This window comes from Onychomys torridus, chromosome 2 (genome assembly GCF_903995425.1).
Source record: "Onychomys torridus chromosome 2, mOncTor1.1, whole genome shotgun sequence".
Taxonomy (NCBI): Eukaryota; Metazoa; Chordata; class Mammalia; order Rodentia; family Cricetidae; genus Onychomys; species Onychomys torridus.
In genome coordinates this window covers 84,043,734-84,060,953 of record NC_050444.1, presented here as the reverse complement: position 1 = coordinate 84,060,953, position 17,220 = coordinate 84,043,734, and the positions used below count along the sequence as shown (strand labels likewise).

The following is a 17,220-nucleotide window of genomic DNA, read 5'->3' as shown; positions in this document are numbered from 1 at the left end:
CATGAGTACGGCTATGATCCATGACACAGCTGATAAAAATAGATAGAAGCCAGATTGACTAGAGGGCTATGTAGTTTGTCAACTCCTACTCAGAAACAATGTGAATTGATAAAACAACCAACTAAACCAGGCCTATAATTATTATTTTAATTACTAGCCTTTGGTTTTTAAAGCTGTTTAATATTTATAGAGAAATTAAGAAGGTAGAGTCAGTATCCCCCTCCCTCCCCACTTTCTTCTGTCATTATTTCATGAACATGGCATATTTGTTAAAATTGATCAACCAATATCGATATATTGTTATTAATGAGAGCTCACAGTTTAATGCTATGCTCTACATTTCAATGAGTTTTGAAAGAAGCATTATGTCAGGTATCTATCATTATAGTGTCATACAGCATGCTTTCCATGCCCCAAATACTCCCCTCTCCATGCCCCACTTATTCTTCCCTCACTTTCTCTGAAATCCTTTATAGTTTCACTTTTTTCAGAACGTTGGTAGTTGGAGTTGCAGGGTCTGAAGCCTTTCCTGACATGACCTTTTCACTTAGCAAGAGGGCTTTTGGTTCCTGTGTGTCTTTTCATGGCTAGAGAACACAGTTCCTCTTCTTGATGAACACTACCCAATGGATGTGTGTAATTTGCTTATTCAGTCACCTAAAAACATCTTGATTGCTTCCATAATCTGGTGAGAGTGGGGATACGGTCCTATGCACAATGTATGCAGGGTTTTATGCAGACGTGTTCCCATGAATCTGAGAAATTCAGGGGCACATGATTACTGAACTGAGAGTGCTTAGCTTAGGAAGAAATTACCAGTCTACCTTGACAAAGTAGCTCCATCATTTTTACATTCTGATAAGCAATAAACTCTGTTTCTTCACTTCTTTGCCAATATTTGGTATTTTTGTCTTTATCCAAAGTGCTGGAGATTAAACATAAAGCTTCATATCTGCAATCACTAACTTACATTCCCAGTCTCTTGTTTTGAATTTCAGCAGTTGTAATAGCTATGTAGAAGTGTTTCATTGTTGTTTAATTTGTAATTCCAGAATCATGTGTGATTCAGTTGCTATTTTTTTTTTTAATTTTTGTGTTTTCACTGTCATTTTGGTTAAGAATCCTTTACTAGATACGTGCTGGCAAATACTCCCAGTCTCTGGCATGACTTTTGTTAATGGTGCTTTCCACAGAACTGGAGTTTGGTGGTTGTTTTTGTTTTTCTAATTTCAGTTAAGTTTAATTTGTCAGTCTTCTCTTACATGAATCTTGTGCAAAGTACACAGCATCAAACCTAATGTTACTAAGGTTTTTTCCTATATTATTTAGTAGGAGATTAATAGGTTTGATTCTTTTTCATCTAGGCCTATGATATATTTAATGAAATTTTGTGGCAAGTGTAGGGCTTTTGTGTAGACTCTTCATTTTCTGTTGTTTTCTTCTTAGTTTCTGGTTTTGGTTTTGCACATGAATGTGTAGCTGTTACCGCAGTATTTCTTGAGAACACTGTCCTTTGTGTCTTCTTTTGAATTGCCTTTGCAATTTTGTCAAGCTTTCAGTTGAGCACATCTGTGTGGGTCTGTGTGGAGCTTCTGTTCCACAAGTCCGTTTGTCTAGTATTTCACCCAGTTTTAGAAAGTCTTCAAGCTGGGTAGTTCCACCCTCTGACTTCATTTTCTTCTTTGAATTGTGCCAGATAGTCTGGGCCTTTTACATCTTTCTTAGAAGAATTTGTTACTTCTAGAAAATAGCTTGAGGTTTTGACTTGGATCACACTGAGCCTCTATAGGTCAATTTGAAAAGAACTGACATTTTAATAATATTGACTATCAGTCTGTAATCCCTTTTCATTTTTTTAAAGCACTGATTTTGTTTATCAACACTTTATAGTTTTGCTTGTATAGATTTTGTTTGAACTTTGTTATATTTTCGACTAAGATTTTGTGGTGTTTGTTTGTTTTTGGGGGGTGGTTTTTTTGGCATTACTAAAATGGTGTTGTATTTTTAATTTCAAATCCCAGTTGTTCATTGTTGACATACAGGGCAGCAACTGGCTTTTATATGTGACCTTTATCTTGTAACCTTGCTGTAATCTCTAAGCACAAGACACTTTCATTTCAGTTTTTTTGTATTTTATTCTCATTCTTATTTTATTCGAGTTGACATGTGTTGGTGGTTATGCTGTATAAGCATGTATTCATTCAGGTTCTTGTGTGTTTAGGTATAGGAGTGTACACAGAACTGTGCACCTGCATGTGGAGAGCTAAAGTTGATGTGTAGAATCTTTCTTGATTGTTCTCTACCTAATCCATTTGAGGCAGTCTCTCAACTAAACTCAAAGCCCACCAACATGACTAAATGAGCTAGTCAGCTTGTTCCAGGAATCCTAGCCTTTGCATTTAGAGTGCTGGAATTATAAGCAGACCACCTTGTCTACCTGGCATTTACATGGTGCTAGAGATCTGAGTTCAGGTCCTCATACTTACATAGCAAGCATATTACCTCTCCAGCCATTATATTTTCATTGTCTATTATTTTCAAAACCTAAGCCACATTCCTATTAATAATAATAAAATTTAATTTTTATGAATCACATAATTTATAGGGTGCTATCCTGAATGTAACATCTTGCTGTTTCCAACACTGATATTATTTTGTCTCTTTTACAAATGAAGAAATGAAGTTTAGCAAGGTGTGATAACTTGTTTGACGTCGTAAGAAGCTGGGGTATCCTCTTACCATTAAAGGAGTAATTATAGTAATAAATCATAGTAACAGTAACCAACAACTAACCAAATATACATGTCAACCATTTATATATATTGTCCATGGGAGGCACTCTGTGTGTGTGTGTGTGGTGTAGGGGTGTGTGTGTGTGTGTGTGTGTGTGTGTGTGTGTGTGGTGTAGGGGTGTGTGTGTGTGTGTGTGTGTGTGTGTGTGTGTGTGTGTGTATTGATGGAAGTATTAAAGCAACTCCACACAGTTGAAAGGGAGGTTTATTTTGTGGGGTAATTTACAAGTAAAGGGATAGGTTACAGGGTCTGGGAGAGGTGAAGTGCTGTCCAGTGGTAGTCTCTGGAGAACTCTGCTCTGGAGAACTCTGCTCAGTCTACCTCCAGCATCCAGGATCCAGGAACCAAGAGAGCCTGCACATCTGGATTTTAGGTCTTAAGGGCTCCAGTCTCAGCCCTGCCTCATAGGCATGACAGTTGCTGGAAGCCTCAATGGGGGTAGTACTTCCAGGTCAAAGCTGGAACAGCTACCCACTGCATGTGTGTGTGATATTTTTATTTATTCTTGCTTTCATGAGATTGATTCTCACCATAGCTCAGACCCTGGGTTTCACTGTGTATCTCAGGCTGGCCTCTAACTCACAGAAACCCTCCTGTCTCAGCTTCTCAAGCACAAGGACTACAAGAGTGGACTACCATGCCTAGCTTCCTTATCACTTTGGCTCTTAGTAACTGAGGTTATAAAAACTGGTGCCTTTTGGAACTAGAGCAATGGCTCAGCAGTTTAGAACTCTGGCCGCTCTTCCAGGGGACCTGGGTTTGATTCCCAGTGCCCATAAGGCAACTGACAGCCATCTGTAACTCCACTTCCAGAGGATCTGATGCCCTCATCTGACCAGGCATGCATGTGGTATATAGAGGTACATGTAGGCAAAACATCAATATATATAAAATGATAATAATAATAATAATAATAATAAATTTAAAACAGGTGCTTTTATGATCCACCTTCACAAATGAAATAGCTGAGGGTCCTGCAATTAAGAACGTCAACAGAAGCATACACTTAGGAAGAAGTACAGCTTAAGATCTCATCCCACATGTAGAGTTATTATAAACTGATGGCCAGTGTGTATGTGATTGTATACAACAGGATCCCCAGTAGTTAATGGAGTGGGAAGCTAGAAAGACGGACTCCAAAAGTGGATTCAATTACATTGTGATGCCAAGTTGAAAAGACAAAAATTGCATTCATTAATTGGATGTTTGTTTTCTTGGGCTCTCTGTGAATGTCTTGACATCCCTTGATTTTAAGGAGCACTTAAAAACAATCTCCAGCTGTCCTATAATGATATGCACACTTCACCTTAGTTATAAAACAGACTGGCTAAGGTGCATGTGACTGGGGTTCCAGATTTGGCTGCAACTGATGTCTGTTCTACAACAAGGGTGATGAGACGTGGTGGGATCCTCATTAACACAGTGCTGCAGAAAACACAAGCAAATCATGCTGCTTTTCCCCTGCCTTTGGGTGTTTTCTTTCTCTTGCTAATGACTAATAAGAAAGGGAGGAAGAGAAGAGAGTGCATGTGAACAAGAAAGCGACTGCTATTAGATTTCCTTCTACTACAGTGCGTTTCTCATTTTACTAAGCTCATTAGAGGTGATGGTATGGAAAGAGCCCCGAAGTGCCCCAGGGAGAATGGGAAAGACAAAAAGGGAAATGAAACTTTCAGAGCTTTGACCCCAGCCAGAAATTTACACCAGAACCATCTGCCTTTACATCATTTGTTCAAATTCCAAAGTTCCACCTCCTGTTTGATTTTAAATGTTAACATAAAAGAAAAATCATGTCTTTTTCCAGCTATTTCTAAGAGTAACATTATGAATGAATGGATGGATACAACATGGTTAAAATTATGGCCTTGACTTTCCTCCTGTTTACCTGTTGCTTTAAGTCATGAGTTTTGAAACATCTCTTACATTTAATTTGTAGTTTAGTCTACAAGAAGTTCAATAGTACAAACTACAAACTTTTTTTTTGAATATTTTATATGAATTGAATGTTTTTCCAGGAGTTGGATGAACGGGAGAAGGATGGTCTCTCCTCATAAAGTCAGGGAAATGGCAGCACAGGCAGTGATTTCAGTGAAAGATGCTGAGGGGGAGAAGTGTTGTGGCACTATGAGTGTTGTCTTGGCATTCAAGGCTCCTCCAGAGGTTATAGACAAGGTATGCAGTTTGGGAAGAATCATATGTATTAGAAAAAAAGGAAAGAACCTCTAATCCATAGCTGCATGCCCTGTATTCTTATTATCATTCTATTAGGTATGGGTCTATGCTGTCTGGGCTGGAGTGGAAGAAAAGAGGGTAGAGATCCACTCCAGCTCTAAAATTTTTGTTCTTCTTATTCCTAATCACAAGCCTTTGGAGTATGCTAAATTAAAATCTGGAGTGGTACATTCTAAGCAGCAATAACTACCATATATTGAGCGCCTACTCTTCCTAGCTCTTATGCTAGGCTGCCTGTTTTATGGGCTTTTTTCATCGTTACAGCAAGTATGTGAGGCTGGAATGATTAGTATCTTTTTTTTTTTTTTTTTTTTTTGCTGATGAGGAAACAGAAACCCAGGTTAAAAGTTCAATATTCTGTCTAGCCAAAGCCACATAGGAGATGTGAGGCAGAAGTAGGATGTGAAGACAGTATCTGACTACAAATAGTGTTTTTAAAAATGAGAGAGACTTTATGGGGGTAGTTTCTGACATTATAAAGAGGCACAATCTCACAGCAAAATCCCTGATCTTATGGTTCTTTCAATCTTTCTGCCTTTGATTTCACAATTTTCCCTGAGCCTTGGGTGCAGTAGTTTTTTTTTTATAGATATATCTATATATCTATAAAAATGTTCTATAAATCTATAAAAATCTATATTTAGGTCTGCCTAGACATCAGCTGAACAGGGATGACACCAATAGACATGCCAGAGTGGATAGGTAGAGCTCACAAGACCTCAACCCTACACAAAGAACTACAAACAACTAAGAGATGCTGAGAATGAGAGAAATGGTCTTCTTCAAGGAAGAGCCCACCAATGACTTATCCAATGCCAAATGTCAGTTCTGAGAGCATATATACAAGTAATGTTATGCAGATTGAGTAGACTATAAGAATATACATATATGCAAACATGCTTGTAACAGCAATTAACGAACAGCCAGGCCATGAATTTGAGAAAGAACAAGGAGAAGTATACGGGAGGAAAGAGAAGAGAGAAATGATTTAATTATATTATAATCTCAAAAATAAAATTAAAAATGGGAGAGAGTAATGGGTATGTATCACAGTTGATGGGGGCTGGCCTGGGTTAGATCCTCAGCACAGCATAAAAGTCATCATGATCATACCTGCTTGTAATCCAGATGTGGAGACAGGAAAACTAGAAGTTTGAGGTCATCCTTGGCTAATAACAGATTCAAGTTCACTCTGAGGTATTAAAAAAAAAAAAAAGTGATGTAAGAAAAGTGCCCATGAGAACACGGCTCCCTACTGTGAATTTTTGGGAACCTTCTCTTTGCCTTCTAGTTTAGAACTGTTTGAGGACACTTGTATTAGTCAGAAATGTCTTTAATGCTTAAAATGCCCCCAGAGGTGGGAATTTTGGGCTTAAGACTATGGAGTCCCTGTGTGGCAAAGCCTCGCCTAGCTGGTATAAGTAGGATGACTGACCATAGCAGGACTGAGGACAATAAGAAACACTGATGACATGCAGAAGGAGCAGAAGCCTGATGCCTCAGCCTTGGTTTTAATTGGCATCCCAGGCTTCATTGACAATGTACAAGTTTTTATGCTATAGCCTGTGTAGCAATATTAATGGAGTCCAGGCCTTGCCCTTGAGGAGAATATAGTGAAATGGTGGGGTAGAACATTACTAAGAAAAGAAAACTCCATGAGCAGCAGAATATGAAGATCCTAACCGACTTTATATAGTTTTGATAGGTACATAGACATTAGTTTCATTGACTATGATACAAATTAGTAGCTGCAATCATGGTGGATTTGGGGAGCTAATGCAATACTGGCCTGGAGCCAGCAAACTCTACTAGAGGCACCTTTCCAACAGAAGGGTTGGCAGCCTCCTTAGACCAGGGAATCCTTCCTTCAGAGCCTGCACATATGTGGAAGTGGGCAGCTTTAGTGCTAAATCTGTTTGGCTGCATCAGGCCTATCATCAGGATAAGGCTAATTTTCTTCTGTGATTCTTATTTACAGCATCTAGTAAATACAGATAATGGGAGCACTTTGTCAGAAAAGTGCAGAGATTGAGGCTAGCAATGTTGAACTCTCCTCACCTCCAACTCTAGAGTCGCAGCTCAAGGTATAAGGGTCTTTGATTCCTTCCTGAGAACTAGAAAAAAGAGTCTAAGAAGATGATCCAGGGGCCACAGTGAGAGTAACTCAGTGTGTTCCCAGTGTTAAGACAGGACACATTTGGAACCCCCGTGCTGACACACACAGGCAAAGAGATGGAGGGTGAAGTGGCTGAGGAGAAGATAAGGTTTCTCTAGCCTACAGTTTCTTTCAATTTTAGGGATCACAATTACCAGGGCAAGAGTTAGGAGTGGCCATGCTTGGAATGCATAAGTGAGTTTGATGCCACAGGTTCTTTTGCATTTAGAAAGCAGAGGCACCGGCAATATTTAACTTGGCTTAACTCTACATAGATGTGTACAATTGTATATGAGAGAAAGCAGGACCGGAGACAAGAGGAAAAGTAGACATGATGAGTAGGTAGTGGAGTAGAATGAATGGCCTTGATTCCATCCTAGGCGACACTAGAAGGGTAACTTCACCTCTCAGAGACCCGATCTCCTCGCCACCACCTTGGAGATAACAGCACTTATTGCACAAGAGAGTCTAGCATGTCATGTCGGGAACAGAGCTTGCAGATCACCTAACACATGGTATGCATTCAATAAAGGGCATTCCTGTTATTGATGTCAGCATCCATATGGGATATTCAACCAGCCAACCTTTACTTTTCATTTATGAGCAAAATTAAATATTCACCAGCATATTTTTGCATAGTTCTTAAGAACACAGAGTTCCGCTGTTCAAATGCTAGTTTTTTAAGCTTATGGTTTTTAACCTCATTATGTCTCTGCATGCTCTCATTCTTCTCTCTCCCCCAACTTACCACTCAGTTATTGTACATGAAAAATAAAACAATATGTGCACAACCCTTAGAATAATGGACTAGCATATTGTAAATAACCAACAGATACTAGATTTTTAAAATGAGACTTGAGAGCCAGCAAGCTGGCTTGGCTAGTTAAGATGCCTGAAGCCAAGTCTGAGGACTTGAATTCTATGCCAAGATGTACATGACAGAAAGAGAGATCTGACTTCTACAAGTTATTCTCTGACTTGCAAATGCATCACATCAATAAATATATAAATGTAAAGAATTTTAAAATGAGACTTCCTATTATGTTACATATTTCCTGGCTATCAAGGAGAAATAAACAAAGAAAAGAGGAAGGAGAAAAGGAGGGAGGGAAGTAGAAGGGGTGAAATAGAGACAAAGATTAATAAGGCAATAACTCAGTCCATTGGAGGGAGATTGATATACCACAGCTGAATAATTCATTCATTTATTGAATAAGCACTTACCGAGCCCCCATGCATCCATCGGTGACTACTTTAGTTTTCAATGCTTAGTAGTTCATAAGCAGACATACATGGCTCTTGCCCTCAGTCACTCATGGTCCAGTGAGGGACACAGGCAATGATCGGGAACAATAGTATAGTGTAAAAATGCATGCACTGTTCTCAAATTAGGACTGTGAAAAGAGAGAATTCAGCGTAGACGACAATGTCTTCATGGATGATGGGGTGGGAAGAAATCTTTGAATTCTTTCCAGGATGTTCATTTCCTTATCCTCGGAAACTATGATTATCTTACATGGCAAAATGGGCGATAAGCAGATGAGTAGTAGATTTAGAGAGATTATTCACATGCTCCCGTGGGGCCCGGTGAAATCAGAAAAGTCCTTTAGAATAGAAGAAAGCCAAGAATAAAATCAGAGTTTGGAAGCGAGGAGGGCTACATTTGAATATGGAGAAGAAAGCCAGGGGATGTGGGTAGCTCTGAGGAGCTGGAGATGGCAAGGTAATTGTCTGGGAAGAAAGCGGCCTGTTGATATCTTGGTTTTAGATAAATGCATGCCACAGTTATACTTACAGATCTCTAAGACAGTAAGTTTGTCTTCTGTTGTAAGATGGTCAGTTTAAGGTGATTTGTCACAGTGGGGCCAGAACATGAGTACATGAATACATGTATCCAAACGTATTTGTGAGTTAGAATCATTTTAAATACTTTTACATTTGTGTGTGTGTGTGTCTGTGTGTGTGTGTGTGTGTGTGTGTGTGTGTGTGCGTGTGCGAGTGCAAGGGAGAAATTGGAGGACTAGTTGTGAGTTGTTTTTTGTTTTTCCTTTCAACTACATGTGTCCCATGGGTCAAGCTCAGGTCATCAGACTTAGTGGTCAGCATCTATACCTGCTGAACCATATCACTGGCTCCAGTAGGATAATCATGGTAGAAAATCACTCTGGCTATTTGGTAGTTAACAAATTGGAAGGGACATGGCTGGATGCAGATAGCATCGTTAACAAGCTGTTCCTGTAGTCCTATGAGATAGGATGGTGGCCTCAATCAGAGCATATGGTTATAAAATGCTGGCTATGAAGTCAGCCTGTTGGAAAAGGGATTCAAGAGGAACCAACCAAATCCGTGGTCTGAGCCAGGAGACAGGCAAGTAGAGAACACTCAGAGCTGGCGAAGTCTAAGGGCTTTGACGTATAAAAACACAAGGACACTACTTCTGAAGAAGGGCTTCATAACAGTGCCCTGGAGGAAATGCCACTTTGAGTTGTATCTGAGAAGCTCTCAGGAAGACTCAATGGAGGTCTCTATGTGCTGCCAGCCTCTTTGGTCTACTCTCAGCCTCCTATAGCATCCTTGCCTCCATGGGAGCCAGTAATCTTGATAGCTTTATCTGACTTTCTCTCTGGGTCAGAATTCAGGAAAGGAAGTCATCTAGTTTTGGCTGTCATGAAAGTACTTGTCTTACTGAATGAAGGGGCATATAAACCCATACAATATGCCCTGACTCTGGAAAAGGAAACCTCATAAGCATTGTTCACCAAAAATGTTCACCAACTTTCTGTATGTATTTTAGATATTTTGAGTATTATTACCTTTGTTCTTCATGTGCATGTGTGGAATGCTTCATTTCTAAAAGGCCAAATGAGGGTACCCAATTGAACTCAGAGACCCCTTGGTCTTCCTCTCCAGCAGTTTCTTGAAGCACTAGTGGCAGAAAAAAGGGGGTGCTATTTCCTTTTCCTGTCTGGCGAAACTCCCTTGAAGTCATTGCCTGCCCAGTCTACATGCTAAAATAAAACACAATGATGTGAGTTGCCCAGGCCTGGTTTTTGATATAAAAAGGAGTGCTTACTCTTGGAACTGAATGGCTTGAGACACTACAAAGCCTGCTTTGAGATGCGAAGTTGAGCAAGGAGTCCCTCCTTTTCTGGGTGGTATCTGTTCTTTTACCAAAAGGATGGATGACATTGACTTAGTATGTGTTATGCCAGAGAAATATGGTCTCCAGTGAAGGACAAAGGCTTTGTTTTTAAAATTTGAAAAACATTAACTTATAAACACACACATACATACATAGGAAGCACTTTTTATATGTTTCCTCGTGGCTGTAAGTAAAGGGTACAGAATGGCTTGTTTGTATCCCCTGTGCCTCACATATTGAAATAGAGCTCAGTGGGTGAACTAATGAAAGGCTGAATGAAAGAATGACTTTAGATTGAGGGCTTGAACTAATATCCAGTAGTAAAGAGTGACATCATACAGAAGTTAAATGTGATGGCATACACCTGTAATTCCATTGCATGAGCAGCTAGACTCCAAGTTCAATGCTAACTTGAGCTGTATAGAGAATACTTCATAGTGAGACCTATCATCCTGACCCCTCAACTATTGGAGCATGAGAGAACCATTTCTAACGCTTCCCTGGATGTGGTAAAGCTTCAGGATAAAAGTGACTAACCCAATGTTAATAACTACTTAATCACCAGATCTAGAGACCCTTGGTGGAAATGTAAAGTTGCATCAGCCCCACCCTGAATCCTCTCAGTTCCAAAGAAGGGGAGTGGTTTCTTCAAATCCCACAGCCAGGCTATGGCTGAGCCAAGAAAGGAACATGTGTGGTTGCTTAACATTAACTGAGGCTTCACATCTCAGCCAAAGCACTCCCTCTTTCTTGGTAGAAAGATGAGGGATAGGGCACACTTCAAGAGTTAGGTAAATGTTCTCATCCGTATCAGGAAGTTTGATGGGAACCTTCCAGAAGGCTCTGAGCAGCCTAGGAATAGCCGGAAAAGCAGCAAGTCCCATCCCTGAAACTGAAAATCTCAGACCAGCTTTCTCCTAGCCTTCTCCAAGTAAAAATGCTGCAGACAGCCTTGTCTGACTCTAAGGGTGATTCACTTCCTCAAATACCTCTATTTAAATGCTAATTTCCACAGAACTGAGGGCTGATGGTTCTGGCATGCTGGTCCCTATGTATTACTGTATCCAAAATACTCACACATAGTGTTAAAGGAGGAAGTAGGCGGGAGGGGAAGCAAGGCATGTGGAAGGGTGGGGAGAATTTATGTAGGAGGGCAGTTACCCAGGCTTGTCCTTGTTAGCACGGCTGATCAAATAGAAGTGAGACAACTGCAGCAGCTTTGGAAAATTTGTGTCACCTAGAGGTGATGTTCAGGTGACAATGGAGGATAAGGAGGCCTTCCCTCACCTCTGTAACAGGGGTCAGCAGCTGCTCTGTTGTATATAATATAAACTAGGCTATGGCCAAACTGTGTCTGAAAACCCTTGATGAGATTCAGAACCTAACGTTGGATTTGAGAAAAACAGACAGAGAGAGAGAACTAGCACGCATTGAAGGTAACACCTTCCCGCTTACCCACATTTTGCTAAGACTTAATGGAACTCATGTGAACCCTCCTAGATAGAATTTGATCCGTGGCTATATGACCTCTATGGCTCTGCGCATTCCACAGTAAAATGCCAAGTACTTAAGGAATCTAGTCACAAACAAGATAGACACATGAGAGGAGGGGATGGGAAGGATTTATTTTAACTTGGAGACATTAGACTACTGTCATGAAAAGCTGACTCCTCCTTAGGTGTCTCCCCAACAACCCTCTGTATGAGTGCACACTTGAAGCCTAACGCACCTTGTTTAGAGAAGTCGTGTTCTCCCATCTGGCTCCCTCAGTTCAGCAGTCCTCATCCCCTTCTGTTTAATCTCCTTAGAAGCCACAACATCTGCACTGTTGATTCAGAACACTTCCTGTAGACGGAAATTTCTCGGGTCCTGCCTTGCCTAGCAGTCTGGAGAAATCTCTTCCACCCTCGGTCCCATAGCCACTTATAAAATAATTACTCAGAGGCTTATATTAAGTACAAACTCTAGAGCCTATGGTTTCAGCTTCTTGCTAGCTAGCTCTTTCATCTTAAATTAACCCATCCCTATTAATCTATATGTTGCCATGTGGCTGTGCATTACAGGTCTGCTGGCATTTGCTGGTGGCATCTCTTTGTATCTCTGCTTGGATTTCCCACCTGACTGTAAGCTTTCTTGCCATAGGCCGAAACAGCTTTATTTATTATCCAATGGGAGCCACACATATTCACAGCATACAGAAAGACATCCCACAGCAACTTCTTACTTCAAAGGGAATAAGAGATAAATTATTCCTAAGTCAAATAGGAGTGATCATGGCCTGAGGACATGAATTTAGGGTACCCTGAATAACATATTCCAACATGGAGATAATCTTATGAGTGCTTTATAATTTTGAAACAAAAGAACATTATAAATAGAGGCATTTATTCAAGTGCATTGGTGGAAATATGCAGGCAGGCTGCAATAACATACAGGAAATCTGTACATCTCTGCTGTAGGCCCCAGATGCTACCTGATGAAAGTCTCAGCTTTTGGATTGGTGGAAACTAATTGCCATTACATTACATTCAGAGCATGGTTTGAGCCAGGGCTACCAAAGTGGTGAGCACAGAATGTTCCTCCACTGGTAAAGACCAAGAAAGAATACAGATTAAATTAATGTATTCCAGCAGCTTTGAACGGGTAGTCGCCAAAACACTAGGTAAGACAGAAGTAGCCAATGAATTGCTCTTGAGGTGAATCAAGATAGCCCAACACAACTGAGCTCTGCCTTTTAACATCCAAACTCTCTACAAATTATGAAGTTCTAATAAGTCAATCAGCCTAATGAAATGTTTGGAATCATCTTACAGAAAAATGAGACTCATCCATTCTGGAGTCACGGCAAAGCAGGGAAATATAGCAAAGGCTAGCAGCTGTCACACGCTGCCATCTTTTGTTTGTTTCCATCACACGACCATAAATACTCACCGAGCATCCATACTTGACTCAGCTGTACCCAATCTCACAGTTTGGCCCTCAGGGTGCCTCGGTGCATTGTTTGGGGCCACAAAGAAGAGTCTGCAGTACAGTGCGAAACAAAGGCCTCCCATGAGTGGACCTATGGTTATAAACCGTAAAACCTTTCTTGGAAGAAAAGAGCAAGATCTGAAAGGTGGGTGACAGATTTCATCTGAGGCACTTTCCTCAAAGCAGTGACCTGTTGTGTGCTCTGAGTGGTGAACAGGAGTGGCCCAGGTGCAGAGAAAAAGACACCCTCCCAGAGAGAGGACACATTTCAGCTGGGGACTGTAATTGGAGCCAGTCCCAGGAGAAGACAATGAGTGCAGCCTGGTGATGGCAGTCCTGGGCAGCAGGAGTCAGCAGGGGCTGGATTGTGTGGGATCCTCTTGACTGTAATACAGCATCTGTATTCTTTCTTGGTCTTTGCCAGTGGAGGAACATCCTGTGCTCACCACTTCAGTAGCCCTGGCTCAAACCATGCTCTGAATTTATGCAGATTTGCAGAGTGAATGCTACCCACTCAGTGTCAGAGTTTCCAAGATGTACTTCAAAAATTTTCTGAGTTATCTCCATATAATATCAGTTCAGATTTCAGTTTCACGTGGATGCATTTTGAAGACATTTGTCTAAACAGTGACTCTGTTGTGATTTTGCAATAACAATATTCACTTACACGATATACACACATAGACACATACTGCCCAACACAAACCCCTATGCATAAAAGCGTGCTCTCCACTGGATGTGCTCAGGAGTGCTTCCTGCTCTCATCCCCGAAAGTATGTGATTTAGTCCATGATCCTGGCTGCATTCACTGAATGTGAGTACTCAGTTGAACACAAACTTGCTGAGCACAAGCACCAAGCTATAAGCCAGAGGGTTTAGCATGAGCTGTACCTACTGTCATTCCCAACTATGGACCTCAGTCAGACAAGTTTCTTAACTTTCTGAGTGTCTGTTTCACCATCTATAAAATGAGACTAATGGTGCCTGTCAGGGTTTTTATAAAGCTAAAACCACACACACACACACACACACACACACACACACACACACACACACACACACACAGTGGTGGGTGGGGGAAGACAGAAGATCACGAGACCTAAGGAGCAGAATTGGTTTTCTTTGTCCTAAACTGAGCCAGCACTTACCACTTCCAGGTCTTTTCCCCAGCCTGGGACTTTCAAGTTCTCAGCTTTCACCTGAGGTTTCTTCTGCCTACCAGAACTTTTCCAGGGCTGGCTGTCCTGCCTGCACCCTCCCTCCCCCGAGTTTGTATTTTGCCTTTCAAGAGCAGATTGATGTGAAGGCCCTGGGCGCCCTCTGCTGGTGGAGGCCATGCAGGCCTGTGGTCATTGCCCAGACTGCCAGGAATGGATTTATTATTTGGGAAAGACAGGGCTGTCCTGTCATTCAATGCTTCATCCTTGCCTGTGTGCGTCCCTCTCAGCTGTCTATGACAACTGAATCCTCTTCCCTCCCATCTTCTCCTTCCTCATGAGCTTCGTCAGGTTACTCTCTGGAAATCCTTTTCTGGAAGCTCAAAAGGAGCTATTTATGCAAGAAGAGACACCTTAAGCCATGTTTCCTGCCACTTGGGGTTACCCATGTACATCTTTCAATTGTCCATTGATGTCAGATGTCCCTAAAATTCTAATACTGGCTGGGCCAGAAAGCACAGGAGTTGGAGGAGGAGAGTGAGGGGTACTAGTGGGTGCAACTTTCCTCTTCTGAGGTTTAAAAACTATATACGAAAGTTGATGGATATGGAGAAAACCTCCCCGCCTAAGGTAGTAATGGAAATTTTCCTCCGAGGCCTAGTTACCAAATGTGCTCAGACTGTAAATCACTGGGGGACACTTCACATCTAGTCAAGCCACCTTCTCCACGTTGCTTAAGTAGAATAATGTGATGGTGCCCACCTCATGGTGAGGACTGCTGAGGTCCCAATGAGAACAGAGCCTCTGTGCAGTCAGGTTGTAAGACGCCACAGCTGATTCTCTCAGCTGTGGCCTGCTTGGGTTCTGGGAACTCGTGGGGACTGAGGCCTTTATGAGAAGACTTCAGTCTGCGTATCATGGGGCAAGACTTTCAACTCTTACATTTATGGAGATGAGAATTATGGACTCTGGGACCAGACCACCCAAGACCTCACACTATCAATTACATGGCCTTGACTTGTAAAGTTTCTTATAAATTAAAGTGTTTATCTCTACACTGGGGATTTTAACATCGCCTATTTCATGAGTTGTGTGATATGCTTACCGAGGTACCTGACACACAGTAGGTGCTAAATAAGGTCATTTCCACTCTTCCACTATAGCAGGCTGGGAAACTTCAATGATCCTCATTTTATCAATGAGAAAATTGAGATTTATGAGCTTTGTCCCCGATTACTCAGGTAGGATACCATGTGGGGAGACCTGGAACCCAGTGTTCAAAGCCATCAATACCCCATCAAAATTAATTTTCCTACCTACAAACCAAGTGCTTGTTGGTCACATGATGAAGAGGTTCTTCCAATCCAACTCGAATGCCTCAAATGAGCTCACTGGCTGCATTGCATGGCCAAAGTTTCTCTCTCGAACCAGGTTGGGAAGACCTGGAAAACAAAGGACAAAGCCAGTCTTTCTGTCCGTAGTACTCAATCCAGGGCTCTGTAACCAGCATCTGATAGTTGCTGACTAGCACCTGAGGCACACTTCCATTTTACTGCACACTTGGGGAAAGATCTGTAGACAGCAACCACCTCACCGTTCTTACAGTGTGTGTAATGTTTCCATTGCCTGGAATACTGTCTTCTCTCTTCCCAGGGCTGTTTTGGGCCCCCAGATCTGTAGACTATGTGGCTCCACAGATTGACATTCAACACAAACAAAATACTATGCTACACAGCAAGAGTAGCTTGGAAACTCACCATAGTACACATGTATCCCCTGAACAAAGTCCCAGCCAGACTTTGCTAGACCTAGCTTTAAATTCTGTTCTCATAAACGTAGAATCTTGTTGTTACTTATTTGTGATTTACACATAATACTAGCTCAAGAGCCACAGTGAAGATTACATATTCAGGTATAAGTAAAGTACTTTGCTAGAGCCTAGCAACCTATGGCTGCAGTGAATAACAGAGACGGCAGTGAGAGTGATAGGGAAGATGATGGTGATGCTGCAGATGCTGGACCCAGCCCTAGAAGACATTTTCACTAGACAAATGGATTGGCGACAGACTTTGAAAGTGTCTAGGAACCGGTATGGGCACCTGCAATGAAAACAAGAAGGTAGCCCAAATTACAGTTCTTCAGCTGCTTCTGAACTGCCTGGGGCCCAGGCTTCGAGGGCCTTGGTTTGCCATCACGTATTTTTGTTTCTGTCTCTCATTTTCATTTCAAGGTTGCCCATGCTGGGGACAAAATGAAGACATAAGCATCCTTCTGCTTTTGTTATTTCCCTCCCTCCCCTCCTCCCTGTCCAGATTACTACTAGTGTTGCTAACTCTGACCATAAAGTGATCATACAAGTCAGAATAGATAGAAAAATGCCCCTGGCACCCTGCTCAATGACTGACTGCCCCATTTCCTGCTGGCACACTCCTCGTATCAACAAACTTCCCATCTCTCGCAGCTGGTTGTTCCATTTTCAGGTCAGTCTATTGTCTAGAATAATGAGGTCTGTGTCCTGTTTCTGCAGTCTCTGCCCCCACTGTCATCTTAAACCGTATCTATCCAAGATTCCGTATTCTAGGGTCACATAGGGGTTTGGCTTTGTGGTCTGTTGCAGGCAGGCCTCTGTGAAGTTAGAGCAGGACAAAGAGCACTAGTCTGGGAATAAAGAGACCTGGAGTGGTGTCCAGTCTACTGGTGCTTGTTAGGCAAGGCATTCCATTTCTCCAGGCCTCATTTTTCCCCATTGGTCTGAACCAAAGTATGTTTAG

General features: G+C 41.6%; 1 protein-coding gene across 1 annotated transcript in view; it reads left to right on the top strand.

Moving 5' to 3' along the window:
- The window catches only part of Astn2 (astrotactin 2), a 935,232-nt gene that overhangs the window by 639,569 nt on the left and 278,443 nt on the right, over positions 1-17,220 (top strand). The gene's annotated exons all lie outside the window — the stretch shown is intronic.